Source organism: Dendrobates tinctorius, unplaced genomic scaffold (assembly GCF_039654945.1).
Source record: "Dendrobates tinctorius isolate UK_male_01 unplaced genomic scaffold, ASM3965494v1 ptg000103l, whole genome shotgun sequence".
In the NCBI taxonomy this organism is placed as follows: Eukaryota; Metazoa; Chordata; class Amphibia; order Anura; family Dendrobatidae; genus Dendrobates; species Dendrobates tinctorius.
In genome coordinates this window covers 47,725,761-47,748,778 of record NW_027361771.1, presented here as the reverse complement: position 1 = coordinate 47,748,778, position 23,018 = coordinate 47,725,761, and the positions used below count along the sequence as shown (strand labels likewise).

Here is a 23,018-nt window from a genome sequence, read left to right as displayed (position 1 = left end):
TCTGCGGATTATCCTGCGGTTTTGCCATCTCCACAATGGAGGAGATGGTAAACCGCTGCGGAATCCGCAGAAAGAATTGACATGTCAATTCTTTCTGGGGTTTAGAAACCGCAGAAAATCCGCGCGAAAAATTCCGCAGCATCTGCACAGCGGTTTCCATTTCCCATAGGGAATAATGGTACTGTACACTGCAGCAGAAACTGCTGCCGATCTGCAGGGCCAAATCCGCTGCGGAACCGCAGCAGAATCCGCAGCGTGTGCACACACCCTAATGCTTGCTGCACTAAATATATTATAAGATTAAAACAAAAAAATACAATAAATTCATACTAAACAACTATCTAATTATTAAAAAAAGAAATATATGACACAGGAAAGCTAACATGTCAATGTTAGAATTCTTTATATATCTATGAAAGGAATATTTTAAGGTGGTCTCTGACTTCATTATCAATACTGAGCAGAGGGTCTGAATACTTATGACCATGTGATATTTCAGTTTTTCTTTTTTAATAAATTAGCAAAAATTTCTACATTTGTTTTTTTTCAGTCAAGATGGGGTGCAGAGTGTACATTAATGAGAAAAAAATGAACTTTTTTGAAATTTACCAAATGGCTGCAATGAAACAAAGAGTGAAAAATTTATACCCACTGTATATGACAAAGTTCGTTGCACATGCATATCTTTCCCTCAACATGAATCATTTACCTATATGCGGGTGATTAAATGGATAATCCTTAATGTCACCAATCGATCTCTTAAATTACGTTCCCGTCTATAGACCGATTTTATCTTATATATCTTATACCATATCAGAGAAACTGACAAGGGAGGATAGTATTTTCTTGTGAGTAGTACTGTCTACACGAGGCACATAGACAACTTTCAGATAATGTTACGTACACTAAGTTATAGCAAGATCCTACCAATAAGTACAATAGAGAATTACAGTCTTTCTTGAGACACCAGGTGGATGTTGGAGCTGTCACATGCAAAACTGTTCCCGGAATTTCCAAAAAAAGCCCCATTGGGATTTTATATCCAAGCTCTACAAATCCCAGCAAGCCCCTCCTGGCCGCCCGATAGTTTTGGGAATAGGGTCCCTCACCGAACCCCTTTCCCAGTACATGGATTGGCTGCTTCGACCTAAAAAGTATCCCCTCCTATTTGAAGGACACTAGCGATTTTTTGCATATATACCAGGATTTCACATAGCAGGAAGGCTTTTCGTTAACGTCTATAGACATATAAAGCGTATACACCAGAATTCCACAGGAGCAGGGTATAGCGATTGTACGCACAAATTTGTCAGGCACAGGGAACAATGGGGTTCTTATGGATTTTGCTTGTGGAGCTATGGACTTTATTTTAAAGCACAATGTCTTTAAATTTATGGATAGTTGGTATTTGCAAAGAACTGGGACTGCTATGGGGACACCGGTAGCTTGTACGTTCGCTAATATGTTCCTAGCCGTTTTAGAGGAAAATGTCATCTCCGGATATAACCCCTTTTTGAGATACATCAGGCTTTTCTTAAGATATGTCGATATCTTCATAGTGTGGGCAGATACTGAGGACCAGTTCCATGAGTTTGTAAATTATCTCAGCACATCAAATTAAGGACACTGCTCTCTCCTGGTTCTCTTCCTATCTTTCTGACCGCTCCTTCAGTGTTTTGTTCTCTGGCTCCACGTCATCTCCTCTTCCTCTCGCTGTTGGGGTACCACAGGGCTCAGTCCTTGGCCCCCTTCTCTTCTCTCTCTACACGGCCCCAATTGGACAGACCATCAGCAGATTTGGCTTTCAGTATCATCTTTATGCTGATGACACACAACTATATACATCATCCCCCGACCTTACCCCCGCTGTATTACAGAACGCCAGTGACTGTCTGTCCGCAGTCTCCAACATCATGTCCGCTCTGAAACTCAACCTCTCCAAAACTGAACTTCTTGTGCTCCCGCCGTCTACTAACCTCCCTAAATCTGACATTTCCCTCTCCGTGGGTGACACCACAATAACACCCCGGCAGCATCCCATATACAATCTCTTGCCCGCTCTTGCCGCTTACACCTAAAGAACATCTCTAGAGTCTGTCCTTTTCTCACCATGGAAACAACAAAGACCCTCACTGTAGCATTGATCTACTCCCGCCTGGACTACTGCAATGCACTATTAATTGGCCTCCCCGTTACTCGACTATCCCTTCTCCAGCCCATACTTAATGCAGCAGCCAGGGTCATCTATCTGGCTAATCGGTACTCGGACACGTCCGCTCTTCACCAGTGCTTACATTGGCTGCCCATTCATTATAGGATCCAATTCAAAGTACTTGTTCTCACCCACAAAGCTCTCCACAGTGCGGCTCCCCCTACATCTCCCTCAATTCTGTCTATCGGCCTAACCAACCGCTGCGCTCTGCAAACGACTTTCGACTTAGGCTGGTTTCACACTAGCGTTTTATCGCGCAGCGCATCGTGCGCTATCGGGCGCGTGCGCAATGGTCCCCTATATTTAACATGGCGGGTGCAGGGTCTAGCGCTTGCACGCGTTCATCAGCGTTTTCATGCGCTAAGCATTTTCCAGGTGTGCGCCCAGACGCGCAAGACGCTACATGTTGCATTTTAGTTCCGCCCAACCTCGTTAAACAATCGCATACGCACGTGTGCGCACAGAATGCGCAAAAAATAACATTAATCTATGGGGTCGCACGCATGCGCATGGATGTGCGCACGTCAGCGCTTTTTGCGCGCACGCGATTTTAGAGTAAACAATGTCTAGACACTTGTTTAAACCACCCCCTACACAAGCAACATTGTTTGGGAGGAGTATACATAAAAGGTGTCTGCAGTGCCAGACCACTACTCTACAGACAGCCTTCAAGAGACAAGACAGCATTGAAGAGACAAGACAGGCTTGAAGAGACAAAAAACCCTCCCAACTTTGGATTCAAGCTGCAGCAGCCAAAATGTGAGTATTCTTAAACCTAATGTCTGCCTGTCCTTTCAAATTTATATGTACTGTTTATTTTTTTTTTTTTAAATTGCAGCATGTCTTCTGGATCGGAATACTGTGCATCCCAGCAAGAATTGGCCCAAGCAGAGCATGAGGTGAGCATCTTGCTGCCTTCAGGTAAGTATAGCTGCCTCTACAAATGTGTAATAATTTTTTTTCTTTACAGACATCATCATCGGACCCGGCAAGTGAGGCCGAACAGCGGGAGCAGCCTAGCCAAGTCCCGGCAAAGAGACGGAATGTAAGTATATAGTCTTTCAATGTCCCTTTTTTTTTCATTTATTTTTTCTGCCCTGTCTTTCATCTTCTATCTTGCTTCTTTTATTTCTATTTTTCTATCTTTTTCCTTCAAAAAAAATTTCCAAGATTATAATGTATTTTTTTTCTAGGTTCCACAACGGGACGAAGACGTCTATCTGGACAACGAGCACCTGATCCGCCTGGTCCAGGAGCGTGTCCCGTTGTGGGACGGCCGTGACCAGCAGTACAAGGACACTGTGGTGATCCGGCAGCTCTGGAATGAGGTGGCCGCAGCGTTGATGGATGGCTGGGACAGCGCCTCACCAACTTCCAAGAAGGCGTTTAGTAAGTATTTCAATGCTCTGTGATACCGCATTGACTCTTGTTCCTGATGATACTGTTGTGCTTCCTGCTAGATATATTCTAGCAGGAAACACAACAGTGTCTTCAGGATCAACAGTGACTGCATTGTGTATTGTACTGCTGTATTGTTCCTGATAAGGAATAACTTCTCAGTCTCCTAAGGATGACGTCACAAACCTTAATTGGGTAAAAAAAGGTTTTATTGATGCATCAAGAGCTCTGATCTAGGTTAGAACAAACTAACTCCATTGTATCAAGGCACACTTTTTATAGTAATTTTGGGGAGGATGTACAGGTAGGTGGGATATTGGTCATGTAATGATCTTCCCTATCATTGTACAGTACAAACAATTAACAACCCATCATTTTACAACAAGGTATTGCATAAAGATGATTCTATGTGTTTAGGCTAAAGAATGCAATATAAGTAGTTTTGATGTTCAAAGTTTGTACCCTAGACCACACTGACCCTAAGTTTAGCGTGACCGGGACACGCACATACAGCTACTGCAAATATCACGGTAGCTTCTGTCAACATTGTATCTTTGCTCAGTAATTACTCATTAATTTACAAAAGACATTTACTAGCTATCATTTGGTTTTTCTATTTTGTTAAAGGGGTTTGGGCAGCAGTTAAAGGTGAGGTAGATTATGGTTTATTAAATATCCTATCATTTCTCTCTCTGATAATTTTATTACTTACACTTCTACATCGAAATAGTAGTACCTTCGACCTTCCCTTTGAGCAGGTAAGGGGGTGGAGCGGGAAGAGGTATATCAGAGTTCTCATCATCTGGAAGTAGGTGTACGTTTAAGACATGTCTGGGCTTACGTATTTTCATCACGGCACACTTTATAATCTTAATTAGATAGGCAATGACAATGGCTATGAGGCATATTTGTAAGAATAAGTGCCCTATACCTGTAAACCAGCCTCCGATACCTTTGAACCATGTGGATGGGTTCAGCCATTGGAACCAGCTACTAAGGGTGAATTTATCATCCTTAGAGTTTTCTTCTCTAAAATTTTCTTTTAATTCCATAGCCTTGGCTATATGTTTATCTACTCGTACCGAAAAGTTAGTATCTACGTAGTTACAACAAGCTGGTCTAATTATCTGGCACATACCTCCTTGACTGGCAGTGAGATAATCTAGGACTATTGTGTGCTGGTTGAGTACATTGGCATGAAACCTAGTCTGGTTGTTCAGTATAGAGATAGCATCAAACACTTTGTCTGTTACATTATCAAATAATTCAGCCAACTGCTCTATTGTGTGAGAATTATGTATAGCCAAACCAGTGATGGTTAGAGTAAGACCAAACTTCGTATACCATGGAGTGTGTACCAGAGGTTTTGTCTTTGTTCTCCATTTCTGCATCATATGTTTTGGTATCTGGTCAAGGTGTATCTCATCATGGTCCATGTAGCTAGGGTCAATCTTGCTAGCGTACATGTGCCAACACCATCATAAGGTAGAAATTTGTAAGCTGCAGTTCCACATACGTAATACTTATTTTTAGGAAGTATGATGTGTTCTCCTCCTAGATGAGACAACAATCTGTAAGAAATTTCAGAAGCATACCATATCAGGGGTTGTAACCTTGGGGATGGACACCAAAGATACTCTAATATACCCTTAACGGTTTTGTTGCACATATTCAGACTCTTATCATATCCGGAACTATTTATCAACTCATGCAAGAAACCTGAAGTCCCTTCGGTTAATTCGTATACCAAACCCCCAAATATTGGGGATTCCTCATTATTCACTGCATATGGAATACGACTTGGCATAAATATTACTTGTAATGAATCTAAATTTACAGGTATGGTCCCCAGGTCATTATTTGTAATGTTAACTCTATTGCATCGGATACTGGTGGAACCAGGGCCACATACAGCAATGTTGTGAGGGGATATAAGAGATAAATCTCTAATGGCCACCCACCATGGTGGGGCGGTCCACCCAGCTATGGGGAGGGCTACTCGGGTGTTATTGTACCGTGAGGCACTAAGATTTGTGGGGAAGGAAAAGGTATCGTCTAGGCCCAAAATTAATTCGTCCATAGGAACTGGGGTAGCTAGAAATGGCATTGACTTCGAGGAAATAGGTGAGTGTGTACAGATCCAACAATCTTTTACCCTTGTCCGTTTTGCTATGGTTTCATGCATACTTAATAGCTTATTGTCCCAAGGATATTGCAGGTGCTCGTGTAAATCTCTTTTTCCTCTAAGAAATTCTCTCTGATCAAAGCACCATACTATACATCTAGCTTCATATCCATTAGGCTTACAATAATACTCAATGCAATCATGGACATCAGACAAACTTCTCTTATCTCAAAGGGAGACTCAGGCTGTCCATTTGGATTGTCAGCACCTGAGGAATAATGGTATTCATTATTAATCTGCAATATTATTATTATCACCAAGAGGCACCATATGCTAATCACTGCACCCCAAAGTCTCTTGTTCACATGTGGACCTTACAACTGCTCGTAAAGGGTCATCTTCTTCTGTTAAAAGTCCTCTTCACGCGATGGAAGAACAGCACTAGACAAAATCTTCAGCTGTTTCAGCTGCGGCTTAGGTGGCAGTCTGAGGGAAACGTATTTCTGCTTCATCTCAGACCACAGAAAACACTTACGGGTGCAGCTCAGGGTGCGTGGTGCCGATGATGTCCAATGGCTCTTCTTTAGCAGTAGCAGACAAAGACAGTGTCTCAGCTGTGGGTTGCACTCGTTTGCAGTGAGATGCGTGGATCCAAGCCCCTCTTCCTTCTACCTTGATGTTGGTAGGCGTTGTCAACAGGACTTGATAAGGACCCTCCCACCTTTCTGTAAGAGAACCAGATCTTAAGAACTTACGCACCAACACGTAGTGTCCTGGCTGCACCTCGTGACAGGACAAGTTGACCTGTGGTTGCTGTAGATGAACGCTCCAGTGAATGTCTCTGTTGTTGTAAACGTACGACGTAGTCCACATTCAAGGTGTTCTGAGCAGCTTCTGGGGGTGAAAGCGGATGATTAGGCAATTTTCCATACAGAACCTCAAGTGGTGATAACTGCAGAGGACCACGTGGTGTGGTTCTGATGTCCATTAATATCAAAGGCAACGTATCTGGCCACTTCATCCCTGTCTCTTTATATTTAGCCAACTTCTCTTTTATCGTGCGATTATACCTTTCTACTTTCCCACTAGCTTGTGGATGATAGGGAGTAACTGTTGTTTTACCCCTATCATGGAACACACTTGTTCGAACACTTTACCTGTGAAGGCAGGGCCTTGGTCACTTGAGATTACCTGGGGAATACCATACCTACATACAAATTCCTTACATATCTTGGAGGCTGTTACTTCTGCTGTCTGTGAGGCTGTTGGATAAGCCTCAACCCATCCTGAAAATTGATCAACACATACCAAAACATATTGCAATCTACCAACCTTGGGTAGCTGAATATAGTCAATTTGCAGAATCTGGAAAGGACCCTTGGTTGATGGAAGGTGTGAGGGTGGAGCTTTCACAGCTCCTCCAGCGTTTTGCTGGAGGCATGTTTGGCACGACAAACACTTTGTAATGGCTGTGAAACCGGGTGCACACCAGTATGTGAATACCAAATTTCGCATCGCATTTTTACCTCCATGGGTCAAACCTTGGGCGGCATCTGCTAGTGCTGTGAGCAGCGATTTTGGGGCCACTGGTTTACCTTCACCATCTTTCCAGAGACCTTCAGAATCCTGGGTGCACCCTTTATCCTTCCATCTGGCCTTTTCCTGTGGAGAACAATTGTTTTGCATTGCTTTGAGTGGCCCCAACTTGGGATTACCTCCAGGCTCATTAAGAGTGTTTTGGTTGTTTTGCTTGTGGCTGTCTTAGCAGCAGCATCAGCTCGATTGATTCCTCTGGAGACTGGATCCTGTCCAGTAGTGTGAGCCTGACACTTGATGACAGCAATCTCTTTTGGGAGATGTATGGCATCAAGTAACTGAGTAATCTCCTTAGCATGGCTTATTGGGGAGCCTGTTGCAGTAAGGAAATTTCTCATTTTCCAGATGGTACCAAAGTCATGTGTCACCCCAAAAGTGTACCTTGAGTCAGTGTAAATAAATATTCACGTTTCCCTTCCACTAGCTGACATACTTTTGTGAGTGCAACTAACTCAGCTCTTTGGGCTGAGTGTGGGGGCCCCAGTGCTTCTGCATGTATTACTCCATGATCGTCCACTACAGCAAATCCAGAATTCAATTCTCCAGTGTCTGTCTGTGACAACTCCCATCCACGTAAAACACTAAGTCTGGATTGTGTAATGGTTCTTCACGTAGATCTGCCCTTGGCAATGTCAATGTCTGTGTGTGAAGTACGCAATCTGTTGCTCCGTCAGAAAAGTCCTCCTCTAATTCACCAGTCTCATAAGGAAGAAGGGTAGCAGGGTTCAATTGTGAACACCGGCGAAGGGTGATGTGACTGGGCTGCAACAGAGTCACTTCCCATTTGGAAAGTCTTGCCTGAGTTACATGTCTTGTCCTCTGACAGTTGAGCAAAGCATACACAGAGTGAGGTAGATTATGGTTTATTAAATTTCCTATCAGTTCTTGCTTTAACTCTTGCTCCTGATGATACTGTTGTGTTTACTGCTAGATATATTCTAGCAGGAAACAACAGTGTCATCAGGATCAACAGTGACTGCATTGTCTATTGAATTCTTTTGTGATGCCGCATTGACTGTTTGCCAAGTTCACTCAGGTGTGTGTGATGATACAGATGTTTCCATCAGTGCATTGTATAACGTTTTTTCTTTGTTTTTCCAACAGTGAATGAAGTCCGCACACGTTGGCGCTCGATGAAGGACCGCTTCAACACTGATGTTCATGCTGAGGGACAGGTTCGCAGTGGTTCAGCAGCAAAGACCAGAACAAAATACCGTTACCATCGCGAGTTGGCATTCCTAAGACCGGTCCTTGCCACCAGAGCGCAAGTATTATATATATATATATATATATATATTTTTTTTTTTTAATCTGTGCTTTTCTATTCCACAGCTGATGCTTCTTGTAAATGCATGATATTAATGCTTTTCTTTTCTTTCCACAGCACCTGTCCCTGGAGCGATCCTTCATCGGATGACCTCGGACCTGTTCCAGCCATCCTACAGCCAGGAAGCAACTTGCAGGTCAGCAACACGGACAGCTGGTCAATCAGGTGTTCCCCTGTCCCAGGTCTCTGCCACTGGTTATGCGGGCACTTCCCGCCAGCGGCAGAGGGCCTCGGACAGGCCTGGCTTGCCCGAGTTCATGCACTTGAGGCTGGAATGAAAGGCCTCGCTCAAGGCGCTGTCAGAGTAGAAAGCGGTTTTTCACTCATGGAACACTGCTTCCACTCTGTTGACCAGCACCTTGACCAGCTGGAGGCTGACCTCAACAGACCAGCGCACCATTTTTTCAGTAAAATTGAACGTGGCATGGTGGAACACCTTAGTCCTGAGCAACAGCTGAATGTGTTGCAGGCCTGCAACACTGCTTACTTGCAGGCTATGCAGCAGAATCAGTACATGCAGCAGTCAGTGGTGCCATTTCCAACTGTGCCACCACTGACTCGCTACACCTCACTACCGACTTCTGCTGCATACCACGCCAAGCCGGACACCACACCAATGCCGTGTGCTACTGGACACTCCACCACCATGACAAGCGCTGCTCCTGTCTGGAGCACCAACACCGGTCCACCATCTTGGAGCACCACCACCACAGAACCTGCTTGGACCACCGCCACCTATCCTCCTGTTCGGAGCACCGCCACCACTCATCAGCATTATAGGAGCACCGCCACTTCTCCGTCTAGGAGCACCGCCAACACGACGACTCCTTCTAGGAGCACCGCCACCACTTCCCTTCCTAGGAGCACCGCCACCACTTCCCTTCCTAGGAGCACCGCCACCACTTCCCTTCCTAGGAGCACCGCCACCACTTCCCTTCCTAGGAGCACCGCCACCACTTCCCTTCCTAGGAGCACCGCCACCACTTCCCCTCCTAGGAGCACCGCCACCACTTCCCCTCCTAGGAGCACAGCCACCATTTCTCCTTCTAGAAGCACCGCCATCGCCACCACTGAGCATCAGAGGGGTGACCCACATTCCCTCTTTTACCCATCAAGGCCACGGTCCAGCAGCTCAAGGCGGTCGAGCAATGTAAGGCAGTCACACGGTGGAATTCGGTAAAGGCAGGAGACTCCTGCCCCATAGAAAAAAAAAAAAAAAAAACTTTGTCCCTCTCCTCCTAATGTGTCTCACCCTGCCTCTAGTTCCATCCCTGATCTCCCTTCCCCCACTACTTTTATCGCCCCTTCCCCTAGAACCTCTTCCTCAACTTCCAGCCATTCCTCGTCTCTCCACACCCCCAAAGTATTCCAATCTTCGCCCAGACGTCCTTCACAATACATTTTTTTTTTTTTTTAAATAAATGTGCAATTCTGCTTTCACCTAATACGGTTTCATTAATGTGTCTTTCTCCGCCTACACACACTGCGCCGTACACTTTGCGTTTTTGACACCACATAGCTCCATTACTGACACGTTTCTTGTGTCAGTCCTGGAGATATGTGTAGTCAAAAACACAAATCTTTGACTTGTATTTTCACCACCAGTCTCTTCAGTCTGCTAATATTGCACAGACTGAATAGAGGATGGTTTTGAGTGAAAGGCATATCTATTGTTACCTTGCCAGGTATCATAAAAAGTTAATTGATGGTGTGTTTTTACCTTCAACATTTAACTATTTGTGAGACAAGGCAAGGGGATTCTAGATATACCTTGTAATTAACCACATCCTCTATTCAGTGTGTGTTGAATAAACTGCAGAGATGATGGGGAAAATACACGTCATATGTACAATACCCTGGCCTTGTATCATAACTATCACACCTGGGCAGGTGAATACAAATGAGATTTAACCTGCAGCGTCGCTTCAGTCTGCATATATTTCAAGCAGACTGTAGCGATGTTGCAGTTTAACTCATATGTGTATTCTCCTGCCCATGTGTGATAACATTCTGAAGTCAGGATGCGTTAGTTTGGGCGTCCTCACTTCAGCATGACACCAGGCCTGGGATTGTAAAAGTTGTATAACCTTTATTATCTCTCCAGTCTGCGCTCAAACTCAAGACACAGTGGTGATCCTACAAATAATATTTATAGTCACATGGTCAGGTGTCATAAAGAGTGACGGATGATAGTGTATCCACAAATCACCATTTGTAACAGACCTGGTGACACAAATATTAGTTGTATTATCTCCACCGTCGCTGCAAATTGAACACAAACTGTAGAGATGATAAAGGTCATACAACTTTTGTGAGTGCTTGTATAGTCACCTGGTCAGGAGTACTAGTAAATCCATGATGCACAAAACACAGCATCGTGAATTCACTGGTACACCTGGCCAGTTGATTATTGTATTGGAGTGTAAAAATACAGAGTGCACTCGGTACAGGTATCAAAACAGGTTTTTTAATAACATACACACAAGAAAACATTTTCACACCATTTGATATTACCATTCCACCCATCCTACATCTGAGATGAAGTAGGCCGCAAATTGGTCCCTCATTTGGCCAACTTCAACGGATGACCTGAGAGGGTGCTGAGTTAATTTAGGCAATGGGTTAGGAGCTGCATCATCAAGTTCAAAGTTCGGGTGCTCTTTAGCCATCACAAAATTATGTAGAACCACACAGGCCTTCACCACCTCATCCACTGTTTCCAGTTTCAGATTAATGGCTATGCCGAGCATGCGCCACCTGTAGACAAGTATACCAAATGCACACTCTACAGTTCTTCTGGCCCTGGTCAGCCTGTAATTAAAATTTTTTTTGGTGTGGTCCAAGTCCCGGTTGGAGTAGGGTTTGAGCATGTTTTGGCACATCTGGAATGCCTCATCCCCAACCATTACAAATGGCTGTGGTGGACCTTTGGTGTTGGGAAGAGGCCGTGGCATGGGGAAATTGAAATGGTTGCCATACCATACAACCTCCGGCCCATGTCCAAGTTCTTAAAAGCCTGGGAGTCATTTCCACGGCCAAATGCCCCAATGTGCAACAAACATACAGCCTGCATCCGCAATGGCCGTGAGTACTGTAGAAAAGTACTTTTTATAGTTATAGTTCTCAGATCCTGTTCGATAATCCGGATGTGTTTCCCATCAACCGCTCCCAAACAGTTGGGGAAATTGCAGACTGTCCAGAATTTTTCTGCTATTTCCATCCACTTTTCGGCGGTGAGCAGGGGCATAAATTCAGGACAGAGAACGTTCCACAAAGCCCGGCAGGTGTTCGCAACAATTCTCGACAAGGTGGATATTCCAATCCGGTACTGGAAGTGGAGTGAAGAGAGGCTCTCTCAAGTAGCCAGGAATCTGGGAAACCGAGAAAGAACAAAAAATTAATATTTATGTATATGGATTTTTAAAACACAAAAAAAATAAAATAAATGGCATAAAAATAATTCTGAAGCCTTTTGCTTACTACATGGCATAAAAATAATACTGCAGTCTTTTGTTTACTACATGGCAGAATAATATCTCTACCAGCTTTGGAATAGTAGATGTCACAACAAAGAAAGTTATGCAGGCATTGGTTTTGCAATATTACGTACCGTAATGTGACCAGGAGCCGTTCCACAGGAGGAATCGCACGACGGAGCTATGTGTCCTGTCTCTGGATGGCTTCTTTGACACCACCAAGCAAATCCCTGCAGCTTTGTTGGGACATCCGGGTATAGTCTGTAAATTTCTCCGGGTTTGCCTGGAGCTCGCTGTAGAGGGTGTGGTACGCTCCACGCCTCTCCCGGAGTTCAATAATCGGATGTATCCACAAACGCCGCCGCTGCCGTCTTCGCTGTCTCTCTCTCCCTTTGTTGATGGCAAGCAACTGCATAAGCCTGAGCCATCCTGATGTCCAGATCCAAGTTGAAGTGAAAACTCTTCCAGCGCAGATCCATGTTTCACAAAGGAAAATGCAAGCAAATGTGAAGAATTCAGCTGTAAACAGGGTCTATATAAAGAATTCTCATAACACACGCCCACTGATGTCCCATTGGTGGAGTCCGTTGAAAGAATTTTTCAAGGATTTTCCTCCTGTGAAATGTGACACCAAGACCACCCATGCGCATAAAAAACGCAAACGCATGGAAAAAACGCATAGAAATGCGTTTTTTGTCATAATGCGCACAACGATGCAACGAAAAATCGCAGTGTTTACAAGCATTTGCAAGTGTTTTTTGCATGCGTTTCATGTGCGCTCAAAACGCGGTGCAAAACGGCGCAAGTATGAAACTAGCCTAACCTCTGCACTAATCCGTACCTCCCACTCCCGACTCCAAGACTACTCCCGCGCTGCGCCAATCCTCTGGAATGCTCTACCCCAAGAAATACTATCCACAATTTGCAAAGTTTCAGGCCCTCCCTCAAAAAACATTTGTTCAGAGCAGCCTATCACGTTCACTAATCAAAGTCATTCTGTGTAAGTGTGCATATGTAGTGAATGGGCCATCTCCATCCATCCTTCACTCCCTCAAGATGGCTGGACCATCATTGTAAATACACACCTGTACCTTGTATCTCCCCCACCACATTGTAGATTGTAAGTTCTCATGAGCAGTCGTCTTATTTTGCTTTATTGTATTGTTAACGTTGTTACTTATGACTTGTTTTGAAACTGTTAAACTGTAAAGCGCTGCGGAATATGTTGCCGCTATATAAATAATAATAATAATTTGATTACTACGATGAATATGATATTTACCTCTAATTTTGTGGGCACTAATTTAGTTATTTTGGATGTAAAAGTCAAGATCGTGGAAGGCATGTTCAAAACGGAGGTACATAAAAACCCTCCACTAAAACTCATTTTGCTCTGACAGCTCTCACCCACCACATACCAAGAAAGCTTTACCGTACAGTCAATTCTTGAGTTTAAGAAGAATTAACAACGACCATACCAGCTATTTGGAGCAGACAACCGAGTTAAAAAAAACATACTTGCTAAAAGAGGCTACTCGCACCATCTCCTAAATGAAGCAATGAAGAGCGCAACTAATCACTCCCTAAGGAGCTTACTAAGGGAAAGCATAGAACAAAATAGAAATAATGTAAACAAAGAAAGCTTTGTCTTTAACTTTAAGTTCGGCCCAATGGACAATCAGATCAGAACAGTCATGAACAAAAATTGGCACATCTTGAAAAAAGATGTGGACCTGGCAGAGATAGTGTCCTGCAAACCTATAGTTGCAAATATAAGAGGTACTAACCAGAAAGATTTGTTGAAGAACTGCATAAAATCGGAACAGACTGATTGGTTTGATAGCTACCAACCAAAAAGAAACCATAAGTGTGATCATTGTTCCTTTTGTCGTTTTCATCTCACAAACAAAATTTTCCATACAGGTCCAATCACTCACCGAGAACATCATTTTATTTCTTGTAGGAATAGCCGTGTGGTCTATATAATCTTCTGCCCTTGTGGCCTTTTTTATATTGGCAAAACGACACGTCCTTTATTTGTCCGCTTTCGGGAACATTTCAGATCACTCGTTACCGGTAAGGGCGCCAGAAGACTTATTGATCACATGCAGGAGTCCCACTCGAGTAACCCTGGAGTACTAACCTTTGCGGGTTTGGAAAGCATTTAGCTGCCAGAGAAGCATGGGGATCTCCACAGACTGACAGACTGCTTCTGCAGAGAGAGATCAGGTGGATCCTGCACTCACGAGCGCAGGGTCCAGCTGGCCTTAATGATAAATTTGATAAGACTGTTTTCTTATCGATGAGGGTGCACAATACATCTGCAACTTGTGGCGTTCTTTTATTGTAAATAACTGTTAGGCGGGATTCCTTTAGAAGGTGCTGACATCACTCACAGGGTGTCCCTTTCTATTTAAATGTATCCTGTCACTTCACCCAAGCACAATACCCGTTGAAGCGCAGTTAGCGCAAAACGGCCATCGTTTCCAGAAGTCTTCCACCATTCTCCCCCTGAAGCTGTTTTTCCATGATTAAATAAAAAAAATCTTTTACCCAGAGGCTGAGTGCAACCTGTTTCTCTACACATGTGTATTTTTTGGGCGTGCACCTGTAGTCTGAAGGTTGACTGCTGTTTGCGGAAAGGAGAATAAGGTCTAGCACAGCTGCCACCAGCAATGGATTTGGTGCCAGAAATCTCTTTCTCTTCATGATTGTACAATGCATAATTTATTGAATTGCTCTTTTTTTTCTTTTTGTGTTATAATGTATTTCATGTATAGAAAATTTGAGTCAAGACTTAAAATAAACTGGATAATGTGTATTATATGATTTATTTATATTGACTATTTTATCTATTATGTCACCTTTATGAGTAAAAGATATTTATTTTCTTTTCAGTATACTGATTGTATTTTTCTTTGCAGTTTTCTTTATATATAGAAATCCTTGAAAAAGGCTTTAATACCGAAACGTTAGATATAAGTATCTATAGAGAAGAAAGCGGATAGGCACAATCTGTCCCGTGCAAAAAAAAAATAAAAAAAAAAAAAAATCCTTTATTGTGGCATCATGTTACCAACAGCAGGCAAATAAAACGATGGAACAAATACAGATGACGATCGTTTCACACTTGCATTGCGCTTCAACAGGTCATCAGCATTCCAAACTGACCATTTGCTTGAAGGGTGGGGGGTGAAAATTCACAGAGAGAGGGGGCCTGCATGTATGATTAGGCCCTACAGAAACCAATGGTGGTAGGGGTAGTAGGCCAGCTCTTGTTTTGTCCCAAGAACAATGGAAAATAATTCATATCTTCCTGACATGCATGCCTTCCTAAAGTGTCACCAGCCAATGGTTGGGAAACACTTATTATTTAAGGCACCTCCACCTGATGGAAGGTGCCTGAGCAACATGTAATGTCAGTATGCTTCACACTTGCTAGTTCTCAAGTCCCCTGAACCCGTCAATCAGTTTGTCCTGTACCTGTGTGCCCCCTACTTGTCTTGTGTTCCTGTATGTCAGCCGTGCCCGCCAGCACTAACCTGCCTGTAGATCAGCCATCAGCCTGCCTATCAGCTGAGCCCGCCTATACCTGCCTGTATTTCATCCGTTCAGTATTTTAGCTGTGCCTACCAGCACTTGTCTCCCTGTATATCAGTTATGTTCGCCAGCATCTGCCTGCTTGTATTTCAGCCGTGCCAGTCTGTATACCAGTCGCACCAGCCGTGCCAGTCTTCATACCAGCCATACCTGCCTGCACCTGCTGTACCAGTAGGCATACCAGTTGTACTTGTCTACACCTACCGTGTCTCCCAATATTCCTGTCGGGCCTGTCTGTACTTGCCAGTCTATCTAGTCTTGGATGTTCCATCTACCAGCTGTAGTGAGTCCAAAATCTACCCTGGAGTAGCACCTGACGTCCATCTGGAGCCAAACCTAAACCCACCATCAGGGGCTCTAGAAAAGAGTCAGGTGTTAGCCTTGTTACACCTCTTCAGGCACTCCTCGGATCACGGCACAGTGGTTCCACCACTGCCGTTACACATTATAATTGATTGCTGTACTAAGCTTGGTGCTGTATACATTTACTGATGATAGTTCTGGCACTGCATTCATGTACTGATGGTGGCTCTGAGGCTGCATTCATATACTGATGGTTGCTCTGGAATTGCATACATGTGCTGACAGTGGATTTGATCTTGAACATATCACTATCTATATTGTGCTTCATGGCTATATTAAAAAAAGAAACTCAGTTTAAGTTGGTGCGTATTCATATAGATTTGGTTTTGGAACAGAAACTGTCCAAATCCTCAAATGCTGAATACTCGCCAAGTAACGAGTTGTGTCATTAGGTAGTTTGTGTTCTACTAGTGCAGTTGTGAGGTTCCCTGATCCCACTGCAGCCAGTGTCATGAACCTGAATCCCTGGTACCAGTGCGACCAGTGTCCTGTACCCGAATTCCTGGTCCTACTGCAGCCAGAGCCCTGAACCTCCTCCCTGGTCCCAGTGCTGAATGTTGTCCCCTGTTCGTGCAGTGGCCAGTCCAGTTCCCGAAGTCCCCTGGTCCCGATACATCCAGTCCTATTCCCAAACTCCCCTTGCCCCAATGGGGGTCAAAGCCTTAACATTGTCCCCTGGTCCATGTGCGTCTACAGTCCCTTATCCAGTATCCTAGACTAGTGTGTCTGACCCTAGTCCTAATCAGTATCAGTGAACCTGACCCCTGGGGTCAGCAGCTGCAGTACTGGGATCTGCCCAGGAGTGGTACCTCACGGCTATCTGCAGCCCACTCTGTCTCAACCATCAGGAGCTCCAGTGAACACCATTTAGCCTGCCACAAGATCTGCAGGCCCGTTGTTGTGGCATAGTGGGTCCACGAATCCATGTGCACCACCGATGGGCGTAACATACAGTAGAGTAAATAGAAGCAATCAAATCTTAATAGTTTTAATCCCTTCACGACCAATGACGCCACATAGGCGTCATGAAAACCGATGCCAATATGACCAGTGACGCCTATGTGGCGTCATGACTTTAAAGCCCCCCTGCGGGTCGGGTGACCTTGGTCACTGAAAGGTCACCCGACCCGCAGATACAGGGGGCTTTGTTCTTCACCATAGGGGGCGTGGCTTCGCCCCCACGTGACTACGATCGCTCTGAATGGCTGTTTCACTTTTAACAGTCAATCAGAGCGATAGTAATATTTCATCAATGAAAATTGATGAAATATTACAATCCAGCCATGTCCGACGCTGCTGTAGCATCGGACATGGCTGGTGACAGCGATCCGACCCCCCATTAACGGGGGCGATCTGCCCCCCGCCCCCCACTAGACTTCAATTCCCTATATCAGCACTCAGGTATATTCTGGAGACAGAGCAAAAGAGATCAACTGATCAGAGACAAAATGGGGATTCAGCCCAGTCCCAGCCAGGGCTGGCTGAACACAAACTAAGTAAACCAGACGAAAACTCATATGAACAATAGCAGAGAAAACTTAGCTTTAAGAAGGCAGGAACCAAACTGGAAACCAGAAGCCACAGTCAGGAGAAATCACCAGCAAGAACCTAGGGAGTCAGCTGCCTTAAAGCCAATCAGAAATTCCTGATATCCAATCACAGTCCTCTTCCTCAGGTGGCCGGTCTCTGCCATTTAGATCAGCTTCATTACCTCCCTTCACCAGAGGGAGTCCAGATAGAGAACTCACTACTCCTCTGTCAGCACAGCCAGTTCCATAACCCTCACCAGAAGCCAGAGGCAAACCCGAAATTGAGCTCACAACAGTTAGGGTTGGAAAGAGGGTTAGGGTTGGAAAGAGGGTTAGAATTAGGGTTAGGCTTGTGGTTAGGGTTGGGATTAGGGTTAGGCTAGTTTCACATTAGCGCTTTTGAGCGCAGCGATGGCCTGCGCACGGCCGCCGCTAAGCCCCACCCCTGCCGGGCCTCCGCCGGTAGCTCCGCCTACCGGCGCATGATGCTGCATGCGTCCTCTATCTTTATCACTGGGGGCGCAGGCCGTGCGCAGTATGCGTTTGGCGGCGCATGCGTCCTTTTCACGGTGCACCGACCAGCGCCAAACGCAACCTCGGCGCACTGTGAAAAGGACGCATGCGACGCCCAACGCATACTGCGCACGGCCTGAGCCCCCAGTGATAAAGATAGGGGATGCAGGACGCATGCAGCGTCATGCGCCGGTAAGCAGAGCTACCGGCGGAGGCGCGGCAGGGGGCGGGGCTTAGCAGCGGCCGTGCGCAGGCCGTCGCTGCGCTCAAAAGCGCAAATGTGAAACTAGCCTTAGGGATGTGTTGGGGTTAGGGTTGAAGTTGTGGGGTTTCCACTGTTTAGGCACATCAGGGGTTCTCCAAACGCGACATGGTGCAACCATTGATTCCAGCCAATTTTGCGTTCAAAATGTCAAACGGTGCTCCCTCCCTTCCAAGCCCTGACGTGTGCCCAAACAGTGGTTTACCCCAAAATATGGCGTATCAGTGTACTCAGGAAAAATTGCACAACAACTTTGGGGGTCTAATTTCTCCTGGTACCCTTGGGAAAATAAAAAATTGAGGGCTAAAAAAATATTTTTGTGGAAATTTTTTTTATTTTCACGTCTCTGCGTTATAAACTTCTGTGAAGCACTTGGGGGTTCAAAGTGCTCACCAGGCATCTAGATAAGTTCCTTGGGAGGTCTAGTTTCCAAAATGAGGTCACTTGTGGGGGGTTTCCACTGTTTAGGCACATCAGGGACTCTGCAAACGTAACGACGACCGCAGACCATTCCATCAAAGTCTGCATTTCAAAACGTCACTACTTCCATTCCGAGCACTTACGTGTGCCCAAACAATGGTTTCCCCCATATATTGGGCACCAACGTACTCAGGACAAACTGCACAACAACTTTTGGGGTCCAATTTATCCTGCTACCCTTGTGAAAATAAAAAATTGCTGGCTGAAAATCATTTTTTTGAGGAAAAATAATTATTTTTTTATTTTCACGGCTCTGCGTTATAAACTTCTGTGAAGCACTTGGGGGTTCAAGGTGCTCACCACACATCTAGATAAGTTCCTTGGGGGTCTAGTCTCCAAAATGGGGTCACTCCAATGTTTATGCACACAGGGACTCTCCAAACGCAACATGGCAACTGCTAAATATTCCAGCATATTTTCCATTCAAAAAGTCAAATGGCGCTCCTTCCCTTCTGAGCCCTGCCGTGCGCCCAAACAGTGGTTTATGACCACATATGAGGTATCGGTGTACTCAGGAGAAATTGCCCAACAAATTTTAGGATCCATTTTATCCTGTTGCCCATGTGAAAATGAAAAAATTGATGCTAAAAGAAAATTTTTGTTGGAAAAATTAAAATGTCCATTTTTTCTTTCCACGTTGCTTTAGTTCCTATGAAACACCTTAAGGCTGTGTGCACACGCTGCGGAAAAGGTGCGGATTCATCCGCGCGGATTTTGTACAATCCGCAGGTGAAACCGCAGGTCAAAAGACCTGCGGTTTTACCTGCGGATTGCTCTGCGGTTTTGCCCTGCGGTTTTTCATCTCCTCAATGGAGGAGATGGCAAACCGCAGGAGAATCCGCAGAAAGAATTGACATGTCAATTCTTTCTGCGGATTGAAAACCGCAGATAATCCGCGCGGAAAATTCCGCACCGTCTGCACTGCGGTTTTTGATTCCCATAGGGAATCATTGTACTGTACACCGCAGCAGAAACTGCTGCGGGTCCGCAGCGGCCAAAACCGCTGCGGAACCGCAGCAAAATCCGCAGCGTGTGCACACAGCCTTAGGGTTAATAATCTTCTTGAAAGTAGTTTTGAGTAGCTTGAGGGGTGCAGTTTTCAGAATGGTGTCACTTTTGGGTATTTTCTGCCATATAGACCCCTCAAAGTGACTTCAAATGTGAGGTGGTCCCTAAAAAAAAAAAAAAAATGGTTTTGTAAATTTTGTTGTAAAAATGAGAAATTGCTGGTCAACTTTTAACCTTTATAACTTCCTAACAAAAAAATATTTTGTTTCCAAAATTGTGCTGATGTAAAGTAGACATGTGGGAAATGTTATTTAGTAATTATTTTGTGTCACATAACTCTCTGGTTTAACAGAATAAAAATTCAAAATTTGAAAATTGCAAAATTTTCTAAATTTTCGCCAAATTTCTGATTTTTCCACAAATAAACGCAAAAATTTTCGACCTAAATTTAGCACTAACACGAAGCCCAATATGTCACGAAAAACCAGTCTCAGAATCGCTAGGATCCGTTTAAGCGTTCCTGAGTTATTACCTCATAAAGGGACACTGGTCAGAATTGCAAAAAAATGGCCTGGTCATTAAGGTCAAAATAGGCTTGGTCATGAAGGGGTTATATCCCCTAGAGAGCCTAAAAATCTACGAATTCAAAAGTTTTAAAAAATATAAAAATGTATAAATATTTAAATCACTCTACTTTCCCACTTTAAAAATAATAAAAAACAAAATATTTGGTATCGCCAGGTTGCTAAAAGTCCCAGCTCTCAAAATATACAATAAATTAACCCTAAAATTTCTCATGTGCTGCGCCAATATTCTCTGGAATGGATAGTTAGATTAATGCCCAATACCCACAGTTTTAAGTGTGCCCTAAATCCACATTTCTTTATACTGGTCATTTACCTCACCTCACTTATCGAACTATTCCAGTTTTCCCCTTCCAAAATTTTCTTCCAAATCAGGACCCTGGTAGCATCTGTTCATACACCCTCTGTATCTGATCTCATCCAGATACCGGTTGGTGAGCAGTTCGTACACCATTATGTGAATACCTTATTTATTACATTGATGGCTGGACCGTACATGACAAGCACATTTAACCATTTACCTTTCGATGAGAGAGAGAGAGAGAGAGAGAGAGAGAGAGAGAGAGAGAGAGAGAGAGAGAGAGAGAGAGAGAGAGAGAGAGAGAGAGAGAGAGAGAGAGAGAGAGAGAGAGAGAGAGAGAGAGAGAGAGAGAGAGAGAGAGAGTATTTTTTTTTTTTTTTTTTTGGTCCGGCACCCAGAAAGAATTTCGGGTTAGGCCTCTTTCACACATCAGTTTTTTGCCTTCAGGCGTGATCCGGCTTTTTTTGTAAAGCCGGATCCGGCAAAATGCAATGCCGGATCCAGTTTTTCCCCATTGACTTGCATTAGCGCCGGATCGTGCCGGATGGCATTGCGTTTCATCCGTTTTTTGCCGGATCCGGCAACTTGTCTCATTCCGGCGTCTGGAAAAAACTGCTACTGTAACGTTTTTTGTCTCCGGCGAAAAAGCCGGAAGCGCCGAATCCGGCGCTTCTAGCTTTTTGCTACAATGACAGTCTATGGGCGCCGGAATGCGCCGGATCCAGAAAAAGACGAATCCAGCCACTGGATCCGGTTTTTTTTAAGTCTGCGCATGCTCAGATCCAATTGGCCAGCCCCCAGGAACAGATATAACCTGCTAGACGGATCCAGCAAAAAAACGGATCCGTTTCTACAGTTCTTCAAAATTTATGCCGGATCCGTTTTTTCTAAAAATAGCCGGATCCTGCCTGACGGCAAAAAACTGATGTGTGAAAGTAGCCTTAAATGAGTGTCTGGAGGATCCGCCAGAGAAAAAAAACATTACAAGCTCTGTTTTGAAACCTTTGAGGATGGTGACAGACAGCAACTTTTGGCGGATCCTCACAAAAAACGGATGCAACGGACAGCAATCCGTCACAATCCGCCATTAATGCAAGTCAATGGGAAAAAAACGGATCCTCAAAAAAAAATTGAGGATCCGTTTTTTTTAAAAACCTGGCGGATTGTGACTGATTGTAAAAAACGGAAGTGTGAAAGAGGCCTTACTGTGTAATGTCCGATATTGTCTGCACCAACCCCTCTTAATTGTAAAGTGCTGTGTCAAATGTTTCTGCTACAGAAATAAAGTTATTACTATTAACAGTAAGGCTGAGTTCACACGTGGCGGCCTCAGTAGTAAAAAGTTGGTCACACTCGTCAAACACTATGTTTGACGAGTGTGACCAACCTGTCAATCAGTTCTCCAAGCGATGCTACAGATCGCTTGGAAAACGCTAGCATTTTGCAAGGTAAATACGCTTGCAAAACGCTAGTTTTTCCGCGGGAAAATCGCAGGAATTTAAAATGTGATTTTCCCGCGGAATGGAATTCCGGAATTCTCGCGGTAATTTCCGCGAGAGTTCCGGTACGTGTGCACTTAGCCTAAAAGACGTAAAGAGAAATGAAAACCACCAGGAATGCAGGTTTTTTGGTCACTTGTCTAAAAACTGCAATAAAAAAACGATTAAACATAATATGTGCCCCAAAATCCTGTCAGTAAAAACATCAGCTTGCAACACAAACGAGCCCTCACTTAACTCCATAGAAGGAAAAATAGAGAAAAGTGACGGGTTTCAGAAATGGCGAACAAAACCTACATTTTTATAAATTTGCCTATTTTTCACCACTTAAATTTAAAAGAGAAAAAAAGATGAGACAGGTTTAGTATCGGTGTAACCCTGCTGACCTGGAGGAGCGCACGTTACCGCACACCGACGACCGGAAACACAAAACACGACGTCACAATCATGGATTTATACCGGTAACTCTAATAACTGGGCAAGCGTTTCCTGGTTTGTAGTAAAGCGACTGGTGGGCGTTCAGAACTACAACTCGTCACGTAAAAAACGGCCCTTTATATAAGTATGAGGGCAGAAAAAAGGCGCCAAAACAAATGCCGGTAGAAAAGGGGTTATGCTGCCAAATCTACAGCGCTATAGTTGTATCACATTATCAGCTAAAGACCGCCCCGCTCTCCTCCACAGCACAGCTGGGAGTCTGACTCCGCCCACACAGGTGACCGATGACACGGCCTGACGTCATCAA

At 44.4% G+C, this 23,018-nt stretch overlaps 1 long non-coding RNA gene across 1 annotated transcript; it reads right to left on the bottom strand.

Moving 5' to 3' along the window:
* Positions 1-3,801: 3,801 nt before the first annotated feature.
* Positions 3,802-22,989, bottom strand: LOC141100149 (uncharacterized). Its single transcript, XR_012234615.1, has 2 exons — positions 22,660-22,989; positions 3,802-6,629 (listed from the first exon to the last, which is right to left on the bottom strand). It is a non-coding gene; the product is annotated as an uncharacterized lncRNA (long non-coding RNA).
* Between the last annotated feature and the right edge of the window lie 29 nt (positions 22,990-23,018).